The sequence below is a fragment of the Dendrobates tinctorius genome, unplaced genomic scaffold (genome assembly GCF_039654945.1).
Source record: "Dendrobates tinctorius isolate UK_male_01 unplaced genomic scaffold, ASM3965494v1 ptg000039l, whole genome shotgun sequence".
Lineage (NCBI taxonomy): Eukaryota > Metazoa > Chordata > Amphibia > Anura > Dendrobatidae > Dendrobates > Dendrobates tinctorius.
The window spans coordinates 48757473-48779118 of NW_027361707.1; positions in this window are offsets into that span (position 1 = coordinate 48757473).

Below are 21646 nucleotides of genomic sequence, written 5' to 3' on the forward strand. Positions count from 1 at the left end.
CTATCTTTATCAGTCTACCAGGATGAAGAAGGCAGGGAGTAAGGCACATGGTCGTGGGCGTGGAGTTTCTGCAGGGAGAGGACGTGGGGATTCTGTGCCTGCTGCGGGCACCAGTGACTCAGCATCCCCCAGTTTTCCCAGGGAACAGTCCTTTATGTGCAGCTTTGTAGGAGTTCGCCGTACCCCACTGCTGCGGGACGAACAAGTTGAAGCCGTTGTCGGATGGATGGCAGCTAACGCATCGACTTCAATTAGTTCCAGATCCTCTCAGGTCCAGAGCACTGAAGAGCAACCATTTGTCTCTTCACCACCTGCCAAATTGCCCAAGCAGTCAGAGAGCCCTGGACAGGAGCCATCTCTTCTGATGTTCTCTGAATCTGTTGGCTTGGAAAGAGGGGGCCAGCCAAGCAGCATTCGAGAATTTGAAGAAGAGGTAGTATGCAGTGATGTGCAACAGCTTTGTCTCTCTGAATCTGAAGAGGCAGGTGGGCCAGTGCCTATGGTCAGCACATCTCAGTACGCATCTGATGATGAGACTCAGGTGCCACTTTCTGGTGCGTACTGTGCTGTCGAGACTACCCAGGAGAAGCAGTCATTTGAAGAGGGTAGTGTAGATGATGAGGTGTTTGACCCATCATGGCGTGAGGTACAGGAAGGTGGTGGGAGCAGCTATGAGGAAGAGATTCCCTGAACGGCCAAAAAAGGAGGGAGAGGGAGGGGGCAGACTCAGTTGCCTGTAGCCTCCACTTCAGCACCCATTAGGAGCATGCCTCTTCCAAAACCCAAAATGGGCGCTCCCAAGACTTGCAGTGTCTGGTCATTTTTTGACACAGTTGCAGATGACATTTGCTTTGTCAAATGCAAGATGTGTAATCAGAAAGTGAAAAGAGGGAAAAGTGTCAACAACCTCAATACCACAAATATGTGGAAACATGTGCTGACCAAGCACGTGGTTGAGTTACAAAGACACACTGAAGACCTAGGCCAACCTACAGTGCCACCTACCACCTCTTCAGCTCATGTTCTAGCCTCTTCCTCCAGCTCATACAAAGCTGGTTCGGCTTCCTCACAGGATCGCCATGGAAGAACCTCTGGCACTGTTGTACAGAGACACAGTGTCATTCCACCAACAGCACCACGTTTCCTGTCATCCTCACACTCCCAGGCCAGTCTACAGCCATCGGTAGCACAGGCATGGGAGAAAAGGTGCCCATACTCGGCAAACCACACCCGAGCACAGGCTCTGAATGCTGGCATTGCAAAACTACTGTCCCTTGAAGTGCTCTCAGTCAGGCTGGTGGAGACTGACACCTTCCGGAACTTGATGGCATTGGCAGTCCCACAATACACCATGCCCAGACGCTTTTATGTAAGCAGGCAAGCCGTCCCTGCCCTGCAAAAGCATGTGGCGGGAAAAATTAAACATGCGCTACTAAACGCCATCAGTAGCAAGGTCCACCTGACCACCGATGCGTGGACCAGTAACCATGGACAGGGACGATATCTTTCCCTCACTGCCCATTGGGTAAATGTTGTGGAGCCGGGTACAGATCTTGAGAGTGGCACTGTACGTGTTCTGCCAACTCCAAGGATTGCAGGAATCCAGTCTGTACACATTGACTCCTCCTCATACTCCAGTTCCTCTGAATCAGCGCTGCAGGAGCCATCACAGTCCACCTCCACATGGACCCGTGAACGCTTACCTGTTACGACCGATATGAGCACAGCCGTGGCCAAACGTCAACAGGCCGTATTGAAATTAATTTCTTTGGGGAATCGAAGCCACACGGTGCATGAGCTCTGGAACGCCATCAAGCAGGAGAGTGACGTGTGGTTTGTGCCAGCAAATCTCCAGCCAGGCATGGTAGTGTGTGATAATGGCTGAAATCTGGTGGCAGCTCTGGGCCTAGGCAACCGCACTCACATCCCATGTCTGGCACATGTGCTCAACTTGGTCATGCAGAGTTTTTTGAGGGACTATCCGGATCTTGATGCACTGCTGCACAAGGTCCGCATAGAGTGCACTCACTTGTGGCGTTCCAGCATGGCAAGATCGCGCATTGCAGCTCTGCAGCGTCGATTCCGCCTTCCGGAACATCGCATCATATGTGACCTACCCACCAGGTGGAATTCAACGTTACATATGTTGGAGAGTTTGTGTCAGCAGCAGGCAGCAGTAATGGAGTACCAGCTGCATCAGGCGCAAACAAGTCGCACTTCGCGCCATTCAAACTTCACCACCACTGAGTGGGCCTCTATGAAGGACATCTGCCACGTTTTGCGTGCCTTCGATGATTCCACGCGGATGTCGAGTGCAGATGATGCACTAGTCAGCATGACTATCCCCCTTATCTGCCTGCTTGAAAAAACACTGCAAGCACTAAGGGAGGAGGTTGTGGAAGAGGTGGAGGATGTGTGGTGCCCCTGAGGCTTCAGTCGCCACAGAGGTACTGCACCTTCTCCTAAGGTGTAGTGCCCCACCATCCAGGTAGGCTGGGAACTCCTTTCCGCATTCCAACACCTGCACCCCACACACAGGATTGTTCAGCAGGGACTCATCCATGCTTTATGCTGGAAAGGTCATAGGATGCCTTTTGTTGTCCCTGGCTTTGTAACACGAGAGGTGCTGGGGAGGCGGATGAAGTTAGATATAAAAGAGTGAGAAGAGTGAGAGTTAGTGGTTAGTTGGATAGAGGAGAGAGAAGAGAGAAGATGGGTGTCTGAGGGATGTGCTGCAGCAGGTCCCAGTGATCTGGGCTGCTGACACGAGAAAGACGAGAGAAAGAGACTGATAAGATTGATAACCTAACCTTCCGTAAGAGAGAGAGAACAGATCGGAACGAAGGAGAATAGAAGGACGGTGGGAAGCTGGTTGAAGAAAGATAGAGAACCCTTCCAGTCCAGAGAGCGCAAAGGCCGGGGCCCAGTCCCCGAGGTTGATTGGATCTTTATTTCCGGCAACAGACACTGGAGGAGTAGTGAGCCGCTAACGCCTTGCTCCTATCATAGACTTGGGACACAACAGCAACTTAATAGAGAGCCGGGATGCAGTGAGGAGTCCCTGAAGCAGGCTACAGCTGTCTGTCATACAAGTAAAGACTAGGAACACCTAGAGAGAGGCATTCCAGGGTAACTAAGTACTGGATTGCTTCGCACCTAAAGGCGCATTGGAGGAGTCGTTCAGTACGGTACATGTTGGCGGAGTGTGGAAGGGAGAATCCTATCCTGCCTGGAGGTTGGCTGGAGCCCTGACCTGGAGAACACAGTACGGAGGCAGGCAGGTGTGTGAACTGCAAACAGTGAGCAAAGCTTTGGAACCGCATACTCTGGTGTCCTCCAGTTATTCCCGCACCACTACACCTGGGTACCAGCCTCCATACCATTCTACGCTTCTCCTCATCCATTGCACCTACACTGCACTGGGACTACAGCTCCACTTGTGGGGAGCTACACCATCTCTGCTGCACCACACCATCAGTCCCAGCGGATCTGTATGCAGCGTTGGCTTACCATCTTACTTGCCAAACACCACGGGTGGCATCACAAACTATTCATATAAACTTTAACACCATTAACATCACCGCCATTGATATTGGGCGCCCAGGGCCATGGACCAGGTCACCGCTGCTGTGACACATTCCCGCCTCGACACCGGCCCGGTACAAAGTACCCCACTGCCCTGGGTGTGCGAGGGTGACCCAATTTTGGCGTCACAAACAGGATGACGAGACTCGATGCCATTGGGTTCTGTGTGCCTTGGATTTACAACTTTTGAAAATGTGCAGAAGATCAAATTTAATAGACTGTAAAATGGACATTAGAAATGGCCGCTGGCGCGAAGAAGAAGGGCGTGAAGAGATGGGAGGTCCTAAGAAAAGACCGCGAAGAGTCTTGGGCCATCCCTGCCTAAATTACTATGTGACCGATGCATGGCCCACCCCCCGAGGGGTTCGTATACTGGCTTGGTATGGAGGCGCTGGAAGACGCCGCCGCCCCCGGAAGAGGGGCAGAGAAAGCCAGTGGCGAGCAGAAGGGCGGAGCAAGAGGAAGAACGCCAGAATGCCATTTTGGAGAGTGAGGGAAGGAGGCCTGCGGAGCGTGGGGAACTGCAAACCCCCGGCGCCATGGCTGACGGCTCCAACCCGAACTCCGGAATGAACCGCCAGCAATTAGGAAGATGAAATCGCTGAACTGACTACCTGTCTGCAGCTACGAAGAGAAGCGCTGGAGAAGCTGAGATGTCAGTGCTCCCCGGCGGGGCCTAAACCAGCGGTACCACCCTCTCCATCGGTACCCGCTGCTACCGCACTGGACTGTCCCCGGGCGGCGCTGACCTACACATCTACTTTGACCGTGCGGTTGAGCACCACCGGCTCGGAGAAGTTACCGGAGAATCCGGGAGCTGAAGCAGAGCTCCCGCCTGGACCTGGCGTAGCAGCGCCGGTCCCCACAGAGACCCCTGCGGATCCAGAACCCGCAACTGCTCCTTTATCATCTGCACCGGAGCCGAGGCCGCACCGCCGGGAGACCTCAGGTATGTCCGGTGCCCCTTCCCTGAGAAGACCCGGGGTTGCCCCGCCGTTGCAACGGCCGGCCAGGTTGTGTTAGACCTGGTCTGGGACCGGGATACCACCTCTGAGAACAGTTTCAGTTCAGCTTCCAGAACCCCAGGAGGGGATCACAAGTAGAAGAATTATAATTTTCCAAATCTCGTTACCCAGGATTGTTTGTTGCACCAGTTGTGCCTTTGTCTCTTTGTTCATCATGTTGCCCAGTTTTTGATTGGCAGCGTTGTGTTTTAAATGGAACTGTGGAGATCATAGGTGCTGATTGATCCAAAAACTTTTATTGTAAATAGTTGCACCTCTTTAGGTGCCCTTTCTTGGTTTTACATATAAAGACACTTTGCGAAGATATTGTTTTTGCTTGGACACTTTTCGAAGAATGATGTCTACCTCAATGGACACTGCAAGAAAGCCTGGCTGGGAGCAGTGTTCAGCACTTTACAAGAATCTTTGAATGTTTTATGATAACGTATTTGATAATGTTGTGTCTTATGAAAAGTAAATGTCTTTTATAGCATGTTTGATACAGAGAATTAGAAAATGTTTTGAGATAGGATGTGAGAATTGAATAAAGACTGAAGAATTGAAAATGACAGGTGACAGGCCAAGCGTAGATGGTCAGTGTCTTGCGTCCAGTAGAAGAAAGAAAAAGAGAATAATTGATAGAAAATGTAATAAAGAAAATGTGTTGAGTATAGCACTTTGAATTAAGAATTGCACTTAAGTACATTTTTTATACTAAGATAGGAAGTTAACCTGTTTGTAACGTTTAAGAAATGTGCCTCCTACATTAGGAAGATTAGATAAGTATTGTTGAATAGCATTTAAAAATTTTTGTGTGTTCTTGTATTGTACCTTTTGTTGTCTTACAGCCCGTGGATGTGCTGTGTTTAACGGGGGGTATGTGGCGCCCCTGAGGCTTCAGCCGCCACAGAGGTACTGCACCTTCTCCTAAGGTGTAGTGCCCCACCATCCAGGTAGGCTGGGAACTCCTTTCCGCATTCCAACACCTGCACCACACACACAGGATAGTTCAGCAGGAACCCATCCATGCTTTATGCTGGAAAGGTCATAGGGTGCCTTTTGTGGTCCCTGTCTTCGTAACACGAGAGGTGCTGGGGAGACGGGTGGAGTTAGATATAAAAGAGTGGGAAGAGTGAGAGTTAGTGGTTAGTTGGATAGAGGAGAGAGAAGAGAGAAGATGGGTGTCTGAGGGACATGCTGCAGCAGGTCCCAGTGATCTGGGCTGCTGGCACGAGAAAGACCAGAGAAAGAGGCTGATAAGATTGATAACCTAACCTTCCATAAGAGAGATAGAACAGATCAGAACGAGGGAGAATAGAAGGACGGTGGGAAGCTGGTTGAAGAAAGATAGAGAACCCTTAAAGTCCAGAGAGCGCAAAGGCCGGGGGCCAGTCCCCGAGGTTGATTGGATCTTTATTTCCGGCAACAGACACTGGAGGAGTAGTGAGCTGCTAACGCCTTGCTCTATTCATAGACTTGGGACACAACAGCAACTGAATAGAGAGCCGGGACGCAGTGAGGAGTCCCCGAAGCAGGCTACAGCTGTCTGTCATACAAGTAAAGACTAGGAACACCTAGAGAGAGGCATTCCAGGGTAACTAAGTACTGGAGTGCTACGCACCTAAAGGCACATTGGAGGAGTCGTTCAGTACGGTACATGTTGGCGGAGTGTGGAAGGGAGAATCCTATCCTGCCTGGAGGTTGGCTGGTGCCCTGACCTGGAGAACACAGTACGGAGGCAGGCAGGTGTGTGAACTGCAAACAGTGAGTAAAGCTTTGGAACCGCATACTCTGGTGTCCTCCGCACCACTACACCTGGGTACCAGCCTCCATACCATTCTGCGCCTCTCCTCATCCATTGCACCTACACTGCCCTGGGACTACAGCTCCACCAGTGGGGAGCTACACCATCTCTGCTGCACCACACCATCAGTCCCAGCAGATCTGTATGCAGCGATGGCTTACCATCTTACTTGCTAAACACCACGGGTGGCATCACGAACTATTCATATAAACTTTAACACCATTAACATCACTGCCATTGATATTGGGTGCCCAGGGCCACGGACCGGGTCACCGCTAATGTGACACATTTCCGCCCCGACACCGGCCCGGTACCGAGTTCCCCGCTGCCCTGGGTGTGCGAGGGCGACCCAGATGAGGAGTCAGAAATGCCATCTGCTTCTGGACAGTCTGCGCAACGTGGTTCCTCACAAAGGCCTAGGCAGAGGACACTTTGTGAGGAGGATGAGGAGGAGTCAATGGAGGAGGAAGACATCTGTCCAATGCTCTAGTAGTCAGTATGTAGAGCAAGGGAGGGGTGATGCAGAGCAGGCAGAGATGACGCCTCAAGCAGGGGACAGCGTTTCTTGGCCAGTTGGCAGTCTGCAGCACATGGTTGATTTCATGCTGCAGTGCCTGAGAAACGACGGCCGCATCGCCCACATTCTCAACACGGCTGATTATTGGGTGTACACCCTCCTAGATCCTCGCTACCAGGGCAACTTATAAAGCCTCATAACACCGTTGAACCGGGAGCGTAAAATGCGGGAGTGCAAAGACAAACTGGTGCATTCCATCATGTTCTCCATTCCAACCGAGAGCAGTGCTGCTAGTGCTTTACAAAGCAGCTCAGTGCGTCGAGGCAGTGGAGGAAGCCCTGCACAAAGAGTGAGCAGAAGCAGCGCCTCAGCACAAGGCAAGACCAGTAGGGCCCAATTGTGGCAAACTTTTGTGTCCCCGCTACAAATGTCTACACCATCACAGATGGCTCCAGTCAGCAGGAGGCAACGTTTCCGTCAGATCGTGACAGACTACCTATCTTGCCCTCTCAGTGTTCTCCCACACGGCTCTTCCCCCTTCAAGTTTTGGGTCTCTAAGCTGGATACATGGCCAGAGCTTAGCCAGTATGCATTGGAGGTGCTGGCTTGCCCAGCTGCTAGTGTATTATCGGAACGCGTCTTTAGTGCCGCAGGTGGTGTACTAACAGACCGTCGCATGTTACTATCCTCCGATAACGTTGACCGGCTTACTTTTCTGAAAATTAACAAGTAAACCAGAAAGCACAGCAAGGAAAAACCCCGAAAATATAACTTTTAATTCAATATTAAAAAAACCAAACACTTGTAAAATTACACACAATACCAGGGGGTCCAAAAAGAGAAATTTATATGTATTTCCAAATATGGTTGAATATAAATCACAGAAGGGGCAGAAAAGCTATAATGCCCTAGAAAGCCCTAATAAGGCCCTTCCTAACCGCGGAGGTTGGCACCCTAATTGTTGACGACATGGCGCCCCCGCTCAACGTCGGCGTCCCTAGTAATGCCCTAGACCACCCTGCGAATACAAAAAGGGACACAAAAAAAAACAAAAACACACATACACCACAAAACCGAAAAAACTAATATAAAGTGCTAAAGTGCTGTAAACTTATCTCGTAGTAAGCACGCTCTCAAAAAAATATCATCTTATCTCGGAGTAATATCAGAAAAATGAGAGCTAAGGCAGCTTATGAACACTTATCTCGTAATCAAAATAATATTTAAATGCTGCTACCGGGCAGACGTGTGATTCAATATGCCTCAAAAAAACATCTACAGCAAAAGATGTGGCAATAAAGCACTCAATGAAACCACAGGACAAGCCTGTCAGCTGGTTCAAGGCAGAGGCTTTGGCTTAGGTGCCTCCTTCTCGGTATCCGAGTTCCACCAATGTCTGCTGGTCCTATGTAGTACTTTCTGGCATAGGTACCTCCAGCTTAGTAACCGGGTTCCAGTACCATCAGCTGGTCCTCGGTAGTTCCATTGGCTCTTGTACCTTCGGCTACCCATCCAGGTTCCAGTACCATCAGCTGGTTCTCAGCAGTTCCTCAGCCTTCTTGTACCTTCTGCTACATTTCCAAGTTCAAGCTTTTTGAAATGGTTTTTGGTAATCACTCTGGATCTCCCTGACGACGACCCTAAAGACGACGACCCTGAAGACCACCCCGAAGAAGACGTCGACCCCGAAAACGATGACCTTGGAGACGACGACCCTGAAGACCACCCCGAAGAAGACCAAGAAGATGACCCTGAAGAGGATGATGAAGGAGAAAGTGTGGGAGAAGTAAAAAAGAAGGTGAAGAGCATGGAAGTAGTGAAACATAAATATCTGACAAAATATAAAAAAGCTTAACATGGTCAATATCTTTGTAACTCCAAACGTCTTTAAAAAAAAAAATAATTCCTGCTATTCCATTTGATTGGGCTAAACCTCTATGCCTTTAATATCTCCTCCACCTCCCCCAATACATTCTACATTATTTTTAGTTGCTTTCCTTCATGTAGAATTAACCTACAAGGAAAGTAAGGGTTTATTTTCATTCCGATATTTGTGTCCCATTGACTTGCATTGGTTTCCGGTATCGGAATCGGCGATATCCGATATTTTTGGGGTATCGGTCCGATCTAATCCGATCCGATATTTCCCGATATTGGAAGGTATCACTCAACACTAGTCTTGATCATTGCTTTACTGATAAGCAAATTTTTCAACTGAGCAAAGTGTTCCCGACTCTAGAATCTCCCAAGACTTCAGGATAATATTGAACTATGGTGAATAGATGAATAAAGTGTATCTGTTTGTGCACCAGGCCTCGCGATGGACTCTGTAATCTCATGCTCACTATTCTATTCCCAGCTGAATTGAATTTTAAAATATCCACTAGGACACAGGTGTGACCCTATACGCATAGGAGCATTTGAATGCAGCCCTGATTTCTGAAAGGTCTTAACTTCATCTCTGCCAATAAGAAAACACATGCATGATAAATTGTACATGGTAGTTGGTAGCCCTGTTGCAGATGTTGCATTGGACTTGAAAGACTCAAGATACAATTTTTTCCTTAGAGATTGTACAGCATATCATAAACTCATAGAGCTAAAGATAGAGAAATAAAGATGACAATGCAAGCGTAATAGGGTTTTAGCCAATAAACCAGTGAGTTTTAAAAAAATACGGTAACCTTGTGAGGCTTTGAGAATCACAGCAAAGTTTTGCGCTTTGTAAGGTGATAGTACCACTTGCTGCAACACCAACAGGTTGGAAATCCAATGTAATAATTAAGTAGAGGAAAAAAGTTAGTAAAAACGTTGCTGCTGGTGTTGTCTTCCATAAGTGCTTTCAGATCATCTATGCGGTTTTAGGCTCAAAACGTTACAAAGTTAACACTTTTCTTTATTAGGAGAACCACAATAGTTCCAAATACTATTATGGTACTCCTGATGAAGAAGTGTGTTAACTGCGCAACACGTTGAGATTTAAACTGCATGTGTAGGTATCAGCAGGTTCGCAGGATGCAGTGACGAGACGCGAGACTGGTTGAACTTTGAAAAGCAAACCTTTTATAATTTAAAGCCGCTAGGGCTATACTAAGCAACCAAACAGGGATAACAACAGTTGTCCTCGCAGGGACTCAGTACAACCAAACACTATTTGGAAAGAACATGACTAACCCGGCCGAGGCCGGTTACTATGGGGCCACGGTATGGCTGTCTACGGGTCCTTATACTCTATAATGTCACTTATCCGTCCTGACGTCCCTCGGCGTCTCTGTGGAAGCTGAGTTGCTGATGAAGCTGCTTTGGCATCTTTGATAAGGCTGCTTTGGCGCTTTTGATGAGGCTGCTCTGGCGTCTTTGATGAGGCTGCTGTGGCGTCTTTGATGAGTCTGCCCTGGCGTCGCAGCCACTGGGCCCAGCTGCTGAAGATTTGGAGTAGTCTTCGGGCATCCCAGTGCTCAGGAGGAGTTGGGGCACTACAGGCCCTGATGGAGTCCTGAGATTAAGTAAGCCCCTGTTGTAACAGCGGGGTTGCGCTTGTTAGCGAGTTCAATGGGACTCCTGTCCCCAAGCAGGGTTGTGTCGCAGTGCTCAAGAGTGGCGATTTACTGGCCCCAACAGGCCCCAACTGCCGACTGCAGCGGGGTGAAGGCAGCTATGAGCGGTGCTAGACAGGCCGCAACCAAGGGCTGATGTGAAGCGGCAGCGTCCGCGGGTGGCAGCGGGTTGGCCGCAACTGCAGGCTGAAGGGGGATGGCAGCAGCCGGGAGAGGGAGCGGACAGGCAGCAGAGGGCTCGAGCTCAGCAGTAACGGCTGAGGATGACCGGCGGCAGATCGTAACCCGGGATTGGGGTGAAGAGACAGTCCCCTGTTGGTAAGTTTGGCACCTCTTTCCTGAGGGCCACTGCGTATCTACCCTCTGCTGCTGGTCTCTTCTCTGAACTGTCAGTGTCCTTCCCGCTCTCTCACGCCCCCTCCGTCTCCTGCTCCGTGTCTGAAGTATCACCAACTGACTCCTCTGCGCGCTCCCTGCCCCTTTTATACTCGCCCTTCCCCTTGCTGTCCTGTCACTCTCAACAGTCCACTCTCTACCTCTGTTCCCCGGGTACTGTTTCCTTAGGAACTCAGATGGCGGTCCCCTTGGTTCCAGCCCGGACACTCTGTGGGGGTCCTCCTCCCTACACATGGATGATCTTAAACCTATTCTTTTTATTGTGAACACAGAGCCAGCAGCGCAGTTTTTCCCAGCTTTTTTCCTCCTCTACAGCTAAAGGTATGCACTTGGATATTTCATCCTCGATCTTTTAGTAGTAAAACTTTTAATAATTGTATTTTAACATAATGAAAATCAAAGTTTATGCTCTTTTTAGTTGGCACCAATTGCAATAAACTGTCTCTTAAAGGCAAGTTTTAGAAAATCCTATTTTATTACAAAACTTATCACATTCCGTGCACTACATAGAGAAAAGCAGATGAGCTGGAGGCTCCGACAAAAGCAAATGTGAGTGTTTTACAGTGCGTTATTCAGCAATGCAATCATCTCTATACATAAGAAGACCTGATATATTCCTAAAAGGCAGGAAATAAGTATGTGTCCCACACATTTTATAGTATAATACATATACTCTGCTCTCCTCTCCCTCTACAATGAATAATTTCTACATTTAAACTGGCCTGAAGCTGACAATTACATGCAAAGCTTTCCATTGCTTTCCATCTGAAAGCTCTAGGGTCTCAGAAACTTGGACGACAAAACATTGATCAAAAACTTTTGTTTTGGTGTGAATGCAAAAAAAAGCACTTTTCTGGGGTTAACTTTACTGGAGGTTATATAGCTTTATGAAATGAAAAGTCACACTAACGAAAACACTGCGTGTAACGATATTAGATGTAGTTTATAACAAGCTACAGCTTTGTTCTATAGCCTACACTGAGGTATCAGTTCTAGAATAAAAATTGCTGATGGCTCACATGGTACCTTAATGTTGATGTATGGTTTTGCTATGAGTCCAGGCTGTACAGTAAAGCCAACACAAGCAAGTAGGTCACATGCATAGAGATGTATACTGGAGTTGTGGTGCTCATAACTTATACACTAGTGGCCAAAATTGTGGATACACTTGAAGCTTTTAATAATTTTCGAGGCTTCTGGAGCTTTTGGTGATCTTAGTTGCATGATTATATGATTATATTTATAGCCCAGGCACGCAATCTGCTACTAAAGATATCGGGAGACTTGTTCTTGATATTTTCTCGGTAGTTTTTATAATTTTGACAAGAAATACTGGACTTTGTTCTCTGTGAGTAAAATTCATAAATTTTTAGTTATATGTTAACTTTTTTTTATGTTCACATTAAATTAAAAATAGTGTTTTAAAGCTACAGTTGTCCCTTGATCCTTTCAGTATAGGTTCTACAGACTTTGACTTCTTTACAAACTATTGGGAATTTTTATTTGTTGTATTTTATTAAAATTTAAATTTAAATTTTTAACTGAATATTATAAATGTCTATTTTGAGCTCACAAACTCCTGAATGACTTTTTTTTAGATTTTAATCATGCCAGCTACAAAGAGGTGTGATTGGTCTCCAAAAAAGAGAGCTACGGCTATTGTTTTTAGGAAGGAGGGATACAGTTTCAGAGAAATTGCTAGCAAGATGGGTGGTGGAGTCACGGCTTCTGGAGTGCAAAAGCTGTTCACGTTTTGCTGATAGTTGTAGTATCAAAACTAAGAGTGGAAGAGGAAAAAAGGCAACAACTCCAAAAACAGACAGAAGAATTTTTAGGTTAGCTTTGCAAAACAAAAGAGCAACAGCTAAGGAACTCAACCAGTTCTTGCAGAATGGAGGAGTTTCGGTGTCGGATAGAACAGTACATCGCCAATTACTTGATGTCAGTCTGAAAGCACGAACTCCAAGGAAAAAGCCATTCCTAAATCTTAGACGGAGAAATAAGAGAATTTCCTGGGCCAAAGAACATCTTAGCTGGACAACTGAAGATTGGAAGAAAATAATCTTGAGCGATGAAACAAGAATATTAATTTTTGGTAGTGACAGAGTGCGTTATGTTCGTAGAAGGCCAAAGGTAGACAGTCTTCTAGAGTATATGACAGCTACAACGAAACATCCTGAGAGTGTTATGATATGGGGCTGTATGTCCTGGCATGGAATTGGGAGAATACAGCTCCTTGAGGGAACTGTTAATGCTTCAAAATATATTCATGATGTCCTTGAACCAAAGCTCATCCCATCAATTTGTGACCTTGGCAAGGAACAGACTGAAATTATTTTTCAACAGGATGGAGCACCATGTCACAATGCAAGGCAATGTCTAAAATGGTTTGAAAGCAAACAAATTTCTGTGCTTTCATGGCCAGGAAGCAGTCCTGATCTGAACATCATCGAAAATCTGTGGTCAAGATTAAAGCGATTGGTTTCTATTAAGCGACCGAGCAACAAACAGGCATTGATTGCAGCTGTTATCAAATCCTGGTATCATGTTATAACCACAGAGAACCTGAGAAGTATTGTCGAATCAATGCCAAGGAGATGCAAAGCTGTTATTGATGCTAAAGGATAGCATGAAATTAACATATTAGGACGTGATATTTTGATTCGGCCGTTCAACTGTTCTTAAAGAAGTAATGAGATATTTTGTATTATGGTAACCTTTTTTCTATGTAGAGGTGTTCTAATCTACCTTAGACTACTTGTGGTATTATTGTTATAAACACTTTGTATGACTGCATGATAAAAACTTTAAAAAATAGAAATCAGTGTGGTATGAAATTTGGTATACTGTAATCTCACCCAATGAGGTGGATGCTCGAAACCGTTGACCTGGAAGAGCAGTTGAAATACAGCAATGCAGATGATGATGCATGTAGCTGAATCAGTAGAAGCAATAGAGGCTGGTGTGTAGCTGGAAGAATGGAAGGTGGAGTGGCAATATGGAAAAAGGAGCCTGTAGCTTCATGATGGCAGGTGGAAGAATTTAGGTTGGAGATGCTGGATGGCAGCTTAAAGAGCAAAGGCTCTAGAGGCTGAATGGCCACTAGAGGAATGGATATTGTAGAGGCTGGATGACAGCTGGAATAATGGAGGCTGGAGAGGCTACGTGAAAGGACGGAGGTTGTAGTGTCATGAAGGCAGCTGGAAGAATTGGGTCTGAAGGTGCTGGAGAGCAGCTGTAAAGGAGGAGGCTATAAAGGTCTGATTAGAAACTGGAAGAATGGAAGCAAAAGAGGCTAGATAGTTGAAAGAACAAACGAAGGCTGTAGAGGCTGAATGGCAGCTGGAGAGGCTATAGGGAAGAACAAAGGCTATAGAGTCTGGCTGATAACTGGAAGAATTGAGGCTGGAGAAGCTGGATGGCAGCAAGAAGGGCAGAGGCTCTAGAGACTATATAGAAACTGAAAGAATGGAAGCTGTAGAGGCTGCATAACAGTTTAAAGAGCAAAGCCTGTAGAAGCTGATAGAGCACAATGCTCACATGTCATAACAACTCCATAAGAGCTCCGGGAACACGAGTGCTGACACCGCTGGAATGGCACCAATACAGAAGGCGAGTATAGGGTTATTATTTTATCGGCAACCACATACAGATTGGAATGGAATTGTCCTAGTACTGGACAACTCCTTTAATGACTAATGCAGTTTGTATTGTAAAATGTGGAGACACTACTACAGAAGTTAGCAGTTCACAATGATCAGAAGCATGAAAGATGAAAATAAATGTTTTTTCCAGCTTTATTATGGGCACCATTGCAGTTATTGGGATATTGTGTATGACTCCTATGAGATCTATGGAGCCTACAAGAGTAGGGAAACTGTCTCTGGCAATCACAGTTGAACTATATGAAAATGTAAACCACAATTTGATAAAGAAAGTGGCAAAATTCTTGATATTCTGTGTGAATTACGGCTAGCAAAAAAGTGACTCTGTTGCCATATGTATTATGAGGGACAGTAGATGTTACTGTTAGGCTGAGCTTGATCCCACCTGTGAGAGCTTTCTATAGAAAGTTCCGGGGGTTAGCTTGTGGGCAAAGCATTGCATATTGTAATGTAAAAAGGTTTTTTGCACTCTTACACTTCCATCTGATGACACAGATTCAGCTAAAGGGTTGGTTGGAGAAAACATTAATTTAACTCTAAATGCATTTCTATTTATTGTAATAATCTGAACTCTTTTCTAACATGCAGTATTTAAATTAAAAAGTCCCATCCGTTCCCTCTCTACTCTATCTAGCTGATTTTTTTAAATATATTTTTTATTTTTTGCCAATGTCCTGTTAGAAAAAACTTTTTGACAGTTAGAGTGATCAATGAGTGGAACAAGCTGCCACGAGAAGTGGTGAGTTCTCCTTCAATGGAAGTCTTCAAACAGAGGCTGGACAGACATCTGACTGGGATGATTTAGCGAATCCTGCTTTGAGCAGGGGGTTGGACCAGATGGCCCAGGAGGTCCCTTCCAACTCTACAATTCTATGATTCTATGATTCTATAAGTGATGCTTCATTTGTAAATCCCTAGAGTGCATGCTAGGATGTTCAAGCGAGATGTTATCAGTGAGCAAAGGCTGCGGTCACTAGCAGAATAGAGACCAGCACCAGCCCAGAAACAGGTGTCACTTTTGGGGGCAGGGCAGGTCTCTGTTCTCACTGACAGTGTGCTCTGTAAGGTGCCCAGGGCATTAGTCAAGGGCAAGGGGCTGTGTTATGAATGAGTCACCATAGGAGGCAAAAACAGAAATACTAGCTAAGTCCAGAAAACCAGAGAAGTTGGCAGCTATCGGATAGCAGACCCCTGAACCTAACAACAACTAGCAGTAGCTGTGGGGGGTTCCTATGGTGCCCTAGACCCCTCGATCACAGCCAAAGAACTAAATAGCCTAAAGACAGAAAGGGAAATCTAAACTGCCCCAGAGCAGACCCCAAAGCAATAGGCAGCCCCCAACATATAATGACGGTGAAGCAAGATGAAAAAACACTCACACAGATAGAAAGATAGGCTGAGCAAATGATGGGGCCCAAGCTAACTAAATAGGAAAGGATAGAAAAGCTGCTGTCTGCAATCCGCCAAAACCCTATCAAAACAAGAGCCAACAGACTGATAGGGAAAAAAGCCCTGAAGACGCTAGGCTTCAAAAAGACTATATCAGTACTCATGTATTTTCTGAAGACAGAGCAAAAAGGAATTCAGCTCACCCCAGCAGGGAATGGCAGAAATCCAGAAAAACAAGGCAAAACAAAACCAAAACACAAATGCAAAAAGCAGAGCAGAAAACTTAGCTTTTGAGGAGCAGGAATCAGACTGGTCTCCTAGAATCCCTCAGAGAGATCACCAGCAAGGCAGAAGGGCGTCAGCTGCCTTATATCCAGTCAGCAATTCCAGTCACCCAGTCATCATCATCCTGCACAGGTGCTTGGTAATCAGCCTCACTACCTTCCTTCAACAGAAGAGGGAGTTCATCAGACCTCAATGGTGAAGGGGAAAATGAACTCACAACAGGGCTGATGTGTTACCACACCCTGGCACCCCACAAGTAAATAATGTCCTGTTTCCAAAATCACCATATATGAGATAGAAGGTACTAAAAATTATTAGCCCAATCACAGAGTTGAGTACCCAATTTTTCTACAAATCATATAAAACATAACTTTAATTAATAATATTTAGAAAATAAATGTATCAACATATAGATAAAAACCAATAATGACTCACTAGACACATAGGAGGAAACTTTGTTTGCAAATAAAATTAGAAATCAACCTATTAATTACCTACTTTCTCCCTACCTACTTGCAGAGGTTGGCACCCTAGACCTGCGCAGTGGTGCCCCCACTCGTCGGTGGCTATCCCTCCCTTTCCCTAAGCAAACCCTGAAAGATACAAATATAGGGTGCACAGGATTCAACAGTAAGGTACCATATGTTTATAATCAGGTCAACATCGTATCCTATTTCTGATATATCATATGGTACGTGCACTATATCAGAACTGGGAGCCCTTTAAATCAAGGCAAATAATCTGATAGATATACTTAATATACATACAGATATTCAATCTCATAAGAGTCATATCATGACTTAAAAATTATATAATTGCTTGTATTTCTTTAAAATCAGATTCACGCAATATTCTGCTATTGACACACCACATGGCACATAAATTGTATCCAAAGAAGATAATCCTAACAGATAGGGATACAGACAAAGTAAACTCTGAGGTGGCTGATGGCTGTTATTGTTAGGCTGGGGGACAATATCCATGGTCCCTTAGTCTGATAATACCAGCCCTCAGCTGTTTGCTTTTGCTTTGCTGTTTGTCAGAAATATTTAAATAAATCATTAATAATTAATTATTATTAATAATAATAATTATTATTAACTAATAATATAAAATATGGCGTGAGACCTCTCTATTCTTGATAACCAGACATGATAAAGCTGACAGCTTAGGGTTCGAGCCCCTAGCTGTCAGTTTTGCCTGTGCTGGTTATCACAAAAAAGGAGACCCCCAAGTCATTTTTTAAATTTATTTATTTATAGCACAGACTCCGGCTGATGAATATTACCATCAGTGATGCCTGCTCTCGATATTATCAGCAACAGCAGGCATAGGGCTGATATGAGTAGGACTCTCATTAGCTGACGCCTGTGACTGGCGGCAACCTTTTTACCACTGATGACAGCTGCTGGCTCACACTGTCATCTGACAGCGTGGGAACCGCAGCTGTCTAACCAGCAGTAATGATCTTAGCCGCCTGTGTTTCTCTCACTGTCATGCAGATTTAAAGCATGGGAAACATCCGATGTTTGGAGTGCCAAACCCGAACAGTAACACGGAGGTGTTCGATACAGACAACGAACTGTACTGTTCGAGTTTGCCCATCTCTAATCATAAGCATACTTCAAAGTTCACAGAGCATACTGTAGTTTCAGACCTCCTGGAGAGCTCTGAAGTGGCCATTACAGTCACCTGACTTGATCCCTGTAGAAAATCTTAGATTTTTAAGAAGGCAATTACAGCATACTAACTAAAAATCTAAGTGACCAGTAGGCCATTGCCCATAAGAACTGGAATAATTCAAGATTTCACTAGAATGGATGTGAATCACAACTGATGTAGGTCATAACAGCCATAGGGTGCTCTGCTAAGTACTAAAGTCACATTTTTTGAAGTGGTTGAATAATTCTGAGACTGCAGTAGTTACCAAAAGTGGCATTTTGTGTTTATTGTAGATAAATAACTTGCTACATTAGTCTGGTTGAAATGTTTCAAGTGTTCTTGCTTCATTGGCTTATTGCAAACAGCAGAAAGTTTGGAAATGTTTCTAATAAACTTATTTTGCAATTGGGGGAGAATCATATTGAATGAAACTGTATATACACATACTATTAAATTATGTAGAATAACATGAAAAATCTAATCAGGATAGTCAGTTATTACAAAGACGGAATTTAAAACGTAAACATGGATGTAAACTTTACTAGAACCATCTAAATTCTGCCCAATATTATCCCTGAAGTCCGGTGACATTATTCAGACCACAATATATAAAATAAAATATTTTCACCATTTTCAGTTTATGGCTTTTTCGCTCTCCGCCGCTCTAACACTGCCCTTTCAAAAGCAAGAATTCCATATCTGCACTGGAGTGACCTGGCTTAGAAGAATGATGTCCCACAAGGGTGCAGTCATTTCTCGACATGGTGATGTGTTATACTGTCTGTGTAGGTTTATTCTGCCTGGGATTTGTATGGATGCCAAGAGAGACAAAAAACAATTACACTAGTACCACTAGTTGCCACAGACAGCTGTAGGGAAGTGATATATAACCGAAGCTCTGCAGGCGGCTCAAAATCAAGCTATGGAAATTGATATTAGGCCTACAATTACACCAGTAGGTACATCACATTTATATCTATTTAACATTATTCCCATTTTTCAGAGATAGATTATGAATTAATATGAGCTATGTATTACCTATCAATGTATATAATGTACATACAACTCTGAATGTACAGATACAGCCGAGTTGCATTTTACTTTTATTCTGTCCATAGCAGAGATTGTCCACTGCAATATTTATTTTTTTAACGGGGTGTTCTGCTTTCAAGCAGTATTAATCTAAAGATTTAATCTCTTAAAAATATGTAAATCATCATCACTTAGCCAATGCCTCCTCATCACTGATCCACTCTGTTCTTTGTAAATGGCTACTGCCATGACCTCATGACTACAGAACATGACTTCTGCTGATCGTCCTTGTGCTCAGCGCTCTCATGCTGTCTACCTCAGCATTATCGCTTAGATTGGTGATTGGCTGCAGCGATCACGTTTTGTAGATGGAATGCCAATGATGCAGCCATGTGAACAAAAAAACAAGGTGAGCTGAGAATGGCAAAACTGAAGTTTTTGTTTTGCTTTCCAAGATTTTTTGGTCAAAATCTTGAGCAGAAACAGAGACTAAGTCTTCGTGATTTAGAGCCCATACACACTGACACAGTTTGCACAGGGGTGCACAGTCACAATGAAAGCAATGTTTTATGGGAGAACATCCTAGCCACACATAGGATCCAATTCATAAATATTGGAATTATTCACGCCAGACTTGATAAAGGGATGTGTTTGAGTCAGAGGGTACTGATTCATTAAAAGACCCACGACACTTACATTCAAGTGCAAAGTTTTCTCATATCTATTGAAGGGATTGGATCCTACTTGTGCACCACTCACCAGAAGTGATGTATCATCTTCTAACTAAAGTGTTAGTGTAGAGTATAAAAAGTTAATACACTGAGCTACTGTGTGAGATGTGGAGTAATTGGGAGTGTGGAATTAGTATTAGCATTTGTTTGCATGCCCACTAGTTGATTACAGAGGGTGTTTTTTGAGCTTAGAAGTAATTTTCAAACAATGCAACCTAAAGGATGAAGCCAAAACAGTAAGCTAGCAAGTAAAGGGTGAATACAATTTGCCAATTAGTGTGCCAACTTAAGTAACTAGTTAGGGCTACAGAATAGCATGCACGTGCCCCATCCTACACTATATTGATTGTAGTCTGCCCCAAAAGGAAAGAGATAACCCCTCCGAGATGTAAGACCTACCATTATAGAAAATGTGAGGATTGCCAACATAGATGGGAGTAAAAAGCTTACAGTGGGTACAGAAAGTATTCAGACCCCTTTAAATTTTTCACTCTTTGTTTCACTGCATCCATTTAGTAAATACAAAAAAGTTCATATTTTTCTCATTAATAACACTATGCACCCCATCTTGAAAGAAAAAAAAAACAGAAATGTAGAAATGTTTGCAAATTTATTAAAAAAGAAAAACTGAAATATCACATGGTCATAAGTACTTAGACTCTTTGCTCAGACACTCATATTTAAGTCACATGCTGTCCATTTCCTTGTGATCCTCCTTGAGATCGTTCTACTCCATTATTGGAGTCCAGCTGTGTTTATTTTAACTGATATGACTTGATTTGTAAAGGCACACACCTGTCTATATAAGACCTCACAGCTCAGGGTGCATGTCAGACCAAATGAGAATCATGAGGTCAAAGGAACTGGCCAAGGAGACAGATCTGGCCAAGGTTACAAAAGAATTTCTGCAGTACTCAAGGTTACTAGGAGCACAGTGGCCTCCAAAATCTTGAAATGGATGAAGTCTGGGACAACCAGAAGTCTTCCTAGACCTGGCTGTCCAGCCAAACTGACCAATCATGGGAGAAGAGCCTTGGTGAGAGAGGTAAAGAAGAACCCCAAGATCACTGTGGCTGAGCTCCACAGATGCAGTAGGGAGACGAGAGAAAGTTACACAAAGTCAACTATCACTGCAGCCCTCCACCAGTCAGGCCATTATGGCAGAGTGGCCCAACGGGAGCCTCTCCTCAATGTAAGACATTTGAAAGCTCACATAGAGTTTGCTAAAACAACACATGAAGGACTCACAGACTATGAGAAATAAGATTCTCTAGTATGATGAGATGAAGATAGAAATTTTGGTGATTTTTCTAAGCGGTATGTGTGGAGAAAACCAGGAACTGCTCATCACCTGCCCAATACAATCCCAACAGTGAAACTTGGTGGTGGCAGCATCATGTTATGGGGGTGTTTTTCAACTGCAGGGACAGGACGACTGGTTCCAATTAGAGATGAGCGACTTTTCCTTTTTTCGGGTCGAGTCGGGTTTCACGAAACTCGACTTTCGCAAAAGTCGGGTCGAACGAAATCAGCCGATTATTGTGAAAAGTCGAAGTCTGACTGAAACACGAAACCCAATGTAAGTCAATGGGGAAGAAAAGTTGGCAGTGAGTGGAGGACAGGAAACACACCTAGAGTGCCCATTTTAATGCCAAAAACATAAATTCTTATTCGTTAAGCCTTGTCAACCTTAATTTACTTTATAATAATAGTTAGGCATTGAAAACTGGGAGTTATTTGGCTATAGTTGGTCGGGGGGTAGTGCTGGCTCCAGATTTTCATGGGCCCAGACCCAAAGAGTGTCCCTGATCTCCTTTAACACATGACACAATTCATGATCCTTTGATACGGCAGAGAAATAGCGGTACAGTACAATGAAAAATACTTCAATTCTTACATCACATAACTGATATCCATTTTAAATTCTCCAATAGCTACAAAAACAGACAGTATATTCCTCCATACAGTATTATGGCCACCGCATAGTGCGCCATACAGAGTAATGAGGCCCATATATTT